The sequence below is a fragment of the Oratosquilla oratoria genome, chromosome 7, assembly GCF_046742065.1.
Source record: "Oratosquilla oratoria isolate Oo_2021 chromosome 7, ASM4674206v1, whole genome shotgun sequence".
Taxonomy (NCBI): Eukaryota; Metazoa; Arthropoda; class Malacostraca; order Stomatopoda; family Squillidae; genus Oratosquilla; species Oratosquilla oratoria.
In genome coordinates this window covers 33,626,289-33,633,788 of record NC_134783.1, presented here as the reverse complement: position 1 = coordinate 33,633,788, position 7,500 = coordinate 33,626,289, and positions in this window count along the sequence as shown.

Below are 7,500 nucleotides of genomic sequence, written 5' to 3'. Positions count from 1 at the left end.
TTGTGTCAAATTCTCTAGCATCGGAGTTACTTTCGGCGTCGTGTTTAGATCCCAAATCTCTGGACTATAATTATGACACCTTTAGGTCTAACTTCCTTAAACTTTTTTCAGATACCCCTGGTGGTGGTTCGTTCCATTGGTGCTTCAAACTGGCTGATACTCTCGTATCCCGACTGGGCACTCTTGATTATAGACGGGCGCAAGCTCAGGCCAGTATCCTTGTTGTTGACGCTTTAGAGTCACTTTCACATTCAGATTGGGTAGATAATGGCAATATCACTTTAGATAGATTTCGTCTTATCTTAGAATTTCTCTTATATATCCTTTTTGGTGCCTTCTGAGAGAAGAGCAGCATCTTCTCTCATGTATAAGCCTGATGAGACTCTATTGTCTTTTGCGTCACAGCTTTCTCGTAAACTAGGGGAAATACCGTCTAGTTCCTTGTGTATTAGCAATGCTCATCAACATGGTCATGTCCCTTGTTCTCCTCAGTTCTCTCAGTCTACAGTTCCTACTCATAGTTCCCCTCAATCTACGGTTACCCCCCTCCCCTGTTATGTACCTTTTGTAACAGGTCTGGTCATTCGAGCGACATTTGTTACCGCCGTAGGCGCCAGGTACACAAGTCAAGACTGTCCCCTGTTCGCAGGAGTGTACCTCCTGTTTCTTCTAATCTGTCGCATGACCTTTCCAGAGTAGAACCTCCAGGTAGACTCAGTTATTGCCATATCCATGGTCATTGTAAACACTCGACTGATCAATGTTTCAAGGTTTTGAAACTTAGGGATGAGACTTCTCGCCAGCCTCGTCAATCCCATTTTCCCCAGCGCGTGTTTCACAACCCAAAGAGTTGACAAGCAATGTTCGGTCTCAAATAATTCCCTTTGTGGCTGTTGAGTCTTCTCAATTACTTACCTTTCAATTTCTTACTAGGGATACGCCTCTTTCTGTCACTGTAGATACTGGTGCAGAATATAATCTCTTAAGTAGAAAGGCTTACTTTGCTCTACGGGAATTGTATAATCTCCCCTTATCTCCCTTTTGTAATAATTTGCATTCTGTGCAAGGTTCTCCCTTGCTTGTTCTTGGATCTGTTTGTCTTCCCATAGTTTCCCTCGCTTGCTACAGTCTTCAATGTCACTTTTGCTGTTGTCTCTGGCATTGCCCTTAAGTGTGATTGTCTCTTGGGTATTGATGCTCTTACAGCTCATAGCATAGATATTTCTCCTAGTGGCCGTGTAGTGACTTTCTGCAATTTTGATATCTCTGCTTCGGATAGGCCAGTTTCTGTTTGTGATTCTCCTGTGCTTGATCAGTCCGCACATGTGCCTGTCCCAACTTCTAAGCGCTCTATCCCTGTTGCTCATTGTGCTGCTGTTGTTGTAGGAGAGCATCTTATTGAACCTTCAAGTTCTGTTTGAGTTCCGGTGCGCGTCTCAGGTGCCCCGATAGGGTCTGACGTTCTCTCTTTGCCTGACTCTATTCGTATTCGTCGGCTTGCCCTAGAAGGAACTATCTCCACTATTCGCGAGGATCATGTTACCACAGCGATGGTAACCAATGTCACGGGTGCTCCTATTCCTCTCTCTCCTGGCAGTCACTTAGGCTCCTTTGAGGTGGTACACGTTGCTGCTTTCCAGGATTCGCCTATTATAGCAGCTTCTGTACTACAGTCTCCTCCAACACGTGACCCTGCTCACTTAGCTTCTAAGCTTGCCACATTTGTAGGCGAGATTGATTTTCCTGAAGAGACGCCTCGTCTCCTTGACCTGGTAGTTATCCACCGTCAGGCTTTGGCTTTACCAGGTGATCCGTTAGGGGTTACGGACCGTGTGGTTCATAGAACTGATCTTCAGCCAGGTACTCGTCCTGTTTACGTCCCCTCTTACAGGCTACCTCACTCTCGTCGGCTTATAGCCCAGTTCTTGGTTGACGATTTATTGAATGAAGGTGTTGTACAGGAGTCCCACTCAGAGTGGAACTCGCCTCTTCTCCTGGTGCCTAAGAAAGATGGATCTTTTCGTCCTGTCATTAATTACAGGAAAGTCAATGAGGTCACTCTTCCAGATCATTATCCTCTGCCTATCTTAAGCGAGCTTCTTCAGTCCATTGGCACTGGTAATACGGTGTTCACCACCTTAGATTTAAAAGCAGGTTTTTGGCAGATACCCCTGGAGGAGAAGTCTCGTAAGATCACGGCCTTCTCGACTCCCAGTGGGCACTATGAATGGCTTCATTGCCCCATGGGTTTGCGGAATGCTCCTTTGACTTGCCAGCGTTTAGTTAACTCCATTTTTCATGGCTTAGTTGGGAATGGACTTTTTGTTTACCTGGATGATTTGATTCTAGTTTTCAAATATGTGGAAAGCCACTTTTCTAAGTTGTCCATGGTCTTGCAACGTTTTGCTGAAGCTGGGTTGAAACTCAACTTACCCAAGTGTTCCTTTTTCAAGGCTAGTATCCAGTTCCTAGGTCATGTTGTAGACAAACATGGTATCCATACCACAGGTGAAAAGATCAGGGCAGTCAAGGACTTCCCTATACCAAAGTCAGTTGAAAATGTACGTTCCTTCCTTGGACTTGCAGGATACTATCGTGCATTCATTAAAGACTTTGCTTCAATTGCTTCCCCTCTCACTCGCCTTCTCAAGAAGGACTCTTCCTTCCAGTGGCGTGATGTCCATCAGACAAGTTTTGATTCCTTGAAGCTTGCTCTTACTGAAGCACCTGTGTTGGCTTTCCCTGATTATAGTATCCCCTTTACCATTTGTACAGATGCTACTGGTACAGGTATTGGAGCTGTACTCATGCAACAAGTAGACCTCATGTTATTGCATATGCTAGTCGCATTCTTAATAAGCCTGAGTCCCGTTACTCTGTTACTCATTTAGAGGCCCTGGCAGTGGTGTGGACTTTAAAGCACTTCCGTGATATCGTTTCTGGATATCCTATTACAGTCTACACGGATCACACTGCTGTCACTCAGCTTTTTAAGGACAAGAATCTGTCAGGCCGCCTAGCCAGATGGTTCCTCACGATCGAGGAATTCGATCCAACCCTAAAGCATATCCCCGGGAGTGCGAACCACGTTGCTGATGCACTTTCATGGAATATCCCTGTTGCTGCTGTTACCGTGATTCATAACTTTTCCCTGCAGGATCTGGTCAAAGCTCAGCGTGAAGACCCTGTTTGGTCTGCTGTCATTTATGCTTTGGAGTCTGGTGATGATTCCACCTTACCAGCTTTACCAGTACCTCTGTCCCAATTTTCCCTGCAGGACAAGGTTCTCATTCGTAATGTGGAAGTGTTTGAGCAAGATGTGGCACAGCTAGTGATCCCTGAGTCTCTAGTTCCCGTTGTTTTGTCCCTTGCTCATGATGCCCCTCAGGCTGGTCACCCAGGTCGTGACAAAACTCTGGCTATGGCACGGAAGAAGTATTATTGGCCTAAAAAGCGACTAGACATTACCTCTCATGTAGCCCGGTGTAGTTCTTGTGCCCAGAACAAAGGTTCTACGAGCACTGCTCCCATCTTAGAGTACCCTACTCCTTCTCGCCCTTTTCAGACTGTGGCTATAGACCTTTTGCAACTGCCTCGTAGCACGCAGGGCTCTGTGTATGTCCTTGTGTGCGTGGATCACTTCAGTCGTTTTGTGGTCTTAGCTCCCTTACGTAACAAATCTGCACCAGTTGTAGCACATGCTTTAGTTTCCCATGTGTTGTGTCCATACACCACTCCTTCGGTGCTCCTTAGTGATAATGGGACTGAGTTTAGGAACGAGGTTTTGGCAGGTATTTGTGAACGTTATGGTATCAAACAAACATTCGTGACTGCTTATCATCCAGCGTCCAATGGTCTTGTGGAGAGGACGAACAGGAAAGTTTTAGAGATCCTACGTCACCTTGCTACTAATTTTCATGAGTCTTGTTGGGAGGATTGGCTTCCCCATGTTAGTGCTTGTATCAATAGCACCATTAATGTTTCCACGGGCAAAACGCCTCATTATGTTATCTTTGGAGTTGAGAAACGGCTCCCATATGATGTGCTTGACAGCCCTGCTCGTCCCCTCTACAATTTAGATGACTATAGTAAACTACAGAGTCATGTCTTACATGCCATTTATACTTCTGTTAGAGATAAACTGGATGTTTCAAAGGCCGACATGTTGAAACAACAACATGCTCGTGCAAAACCTGTGACCATCGGTGTTGGTGATCATGTTTTCAAAAGCATGCCTGATCGCCAGTCAAAATTGAATTGTAAATTTGAGGGCCCCCTTTTGGTGACTGAACGCCTCCACCCTAACAAGTTCAGGATTTTTGACCCCTCTACGGGCCTTAGCGAGATTTCACACTCTGATAGGCTCAAGAAGACTCAAGTGCCTATCCCTACCTTTACCCGGCCTCCTCCTGGGCCAACAGTAAGAACTATGCCTTGTTTATCTCCCCCTCATTGTTATGACCTTAGGTCAAGGGGTCCTGTAATTACCTAAAATTTCATTGTGTAGTATTATGTATTCTTGTGATGTTTCCCATTTATGTATTCTTGTGATGTTTCCCATTTATGTATTCTTGTGATGTTTCCCATTCATGTATTCTTGTGATGTTTCCCATTTTTTGTGTTCTTTTCTTGGTTAAGTGTACATATTGTTTAGCTCTTAAGTGTACTATCTTGTATTGTGTTTTGTCGTGTTTAGATATTAAGTATCATGTCCCGGACGTCCGGCAATTGCTGTATTTGTATTTTTGTTAACTGGCGCAAGTCTTATGTCACTTTTTGTGTTTGTATGTATGTCTTTGTGCATATATGTATGTGTTTATTTAATATATTTGGGTGTGCTATTATATCCATTCGTCTGCAACTGTTGTGTATGTGGTATGTGTGTGGTTTGTCTTTGTGTAATCTCGATTCTCCTTGCCTCGGTCAGTCTTTTCTTGTTTGCTCGGTGAGGTCACCAAGTGGCGCGGGCCGAGCGATGTGTTGGCATGGTGTGTAGTAAAATTATATTGTATTGTTTTATTATTTATTGTAATATTTATATTATGTATAAAATTTATTTGTATAAGATATCGCAGATGCGATGCACGTTCCCGCGCAAAAATAGAGCTGGGCGCATCAGTATTGAAGACAGCCTTGTAGCGAGTGCACGCGTTTGTTGTCAGTGTAACCAAATATATTAAACTTTGACAATTTAATTGCGCACTCATTTAGCCACCCAAGACATTTGTGTGTGTGTGTGTGTGTGTGTGTGTGTGTGTGTGTTTCTATCAGTTAGTCCATGAACGTGCCTAAACATCTTTCTAACTCGACATACCGATCTTATACACGCAACTGCTCTACGCTTATTTCCAATACACCAGACATGTCCCATCCTTCTACTAACAACTATTCGGAAAATTCACCTGCTACTCAAAACACCATCACAACACAAAATCTTATCACCGTAGTCAAGGATGAGACCACATTACCTCTCTTGAACGGCGAGAACATCCCTGTACACAATATCCTCTCTGACGTTGAATCAGAGATAACACGAAGGAACATCAAAGACGACAAAGGTAAAATATCCATTCTTACATCCAAAATTGACAAGAATAACACATTAGCTGGTAACGTCATTCAGTCTTATCAGCTTGAGGAAACCAAATGCTATCGTGATTTCGTACAGAACTTTAAAGTCCTTTGGATCATCTGAGCCACTTGGATTATTTTCCCACATATAGTATTTGGCTAGAATTTACAATCATGGTCCACACTACACTAAAAAGAAAGCTGTCAAAATGGCTTCAACATTTAAAAGTAAACTCTGAAAAAGCCTCAAAAACTCAGACTGAGTCACAGAAGACAAGATTTCATCGGAACACGTAGTCTCACTCATGGTATACTTTCGACTACTATCCCAATTACACCCAGACACTCAAGAAACTTGGTACTATTCCATTCACATCAGGTATCACACTAGGCGAATTCTCGAGGAAATTCTCTGACATGGACAAAGCTATCACCCATATCCAGAGCCAGTCAGTACCCATTGTACCCACCCACACAATAGCCAAGGTCTCATGGTCCTCCTCACATAACACGAGATCAAGACATACATCTCGTATTCGGCATCGCTCACGCCAACGCTCTCCATCAATAACACAACTGCTTTGTACATACTGCCATAAACCAGGGCACCTTGCAAACACATGTATAGAAACCCTTCATAATCAAATCGACACTGCAATCATTACGGTACCATATTTCCACACGAGTGATCGTTGCCGTGTGCTGCCAGCACGGAGGCAACACAGACCAACCTCCCCAGATCACTCTCTTGCAAGGCATTCACGTAACACATCTCCTTCATGACTACAGAATACCATGATTCAGTGCACATCAATGACAGTTACTCCATACCCGGAAATACACCCATCAACTCTACCTGTACATACCCTGGGTATCTCAGACATGTCTTCCTATTCCTTAACATTCAATGCTACGTCTAGCAACACCAAAGTGACAATCTTTCTCGACACGGGTTCCCCAGCTAACATAATGTCTGCACACTACAACTAAACGTGTCACCATTTTGGAACCCCCAGAAGTCACCCTTTGCAATGTAGATGGTGTACCATTCTCGATAATTGGTAAATTCTCCCTAGACATTAGTTTCAAAGATCAGTGCCAATCTTTCCCAGTTACCGCCTACGTAGCTGACGTTTACTTTCCTGTTAATATCCTCATAGGTTTAACGTTGATGAAGCAACATAACACAGTCATTTACCCTGCTCAAAATTATATTATTTTTGCAAATCATTTCCTCTCTGCATTGCCATCAGCAACTTCTCACAAAATAAACCACATTCACGTGACCGTGCAGGCAGGCAGAATATGACTCCGCGTCAGTTACTTGTATTCCCTCCATTCAAATTCACTCCTGCTTCATCACACGAGGATGCACCAGTTGCTAGTACAAATTGTTCCACCACCTTTATACAACAGAGTTCCCAGTGCTCAATCACTCCCCAGGACTCTAACTGTTCTACTTTACTGACAGCTGTGGACATGTGATCTAAACGTAACAGACACACTAATTCCTCCCGCATGTCCAAATCAGCAAAACTCAAGACAAAACACTCATTAAATATCGTAGGTTTTTCACCACCTGAGGAGACATTCTTGCCCCTCTGAGAGGAAGGAATTCAACATAAAATCCACCCCAGTCTCAGAAGTGTTATCTACATTCAAACACACTCACGCAGTTCTTATCAGCCCAAAGACGCTGTTCTCTCGTGAGTATACAAAGATAAACCTTCGAGTTTTTCAAGCACAAGAAACTTGCCGTACCAATGGTATTTCCCTCTTTTCAACCATCAACTCTAAGTCAAAGAAATGACACTAACGCACCCTTCCATCTCACAGCAGGTACAAACATTTGCGATTTCGAAGTATATCCCTCACGCATGAACGTCATGGATGACCAACTCCCTACTTCTCAAGTTTGTACCACAATAT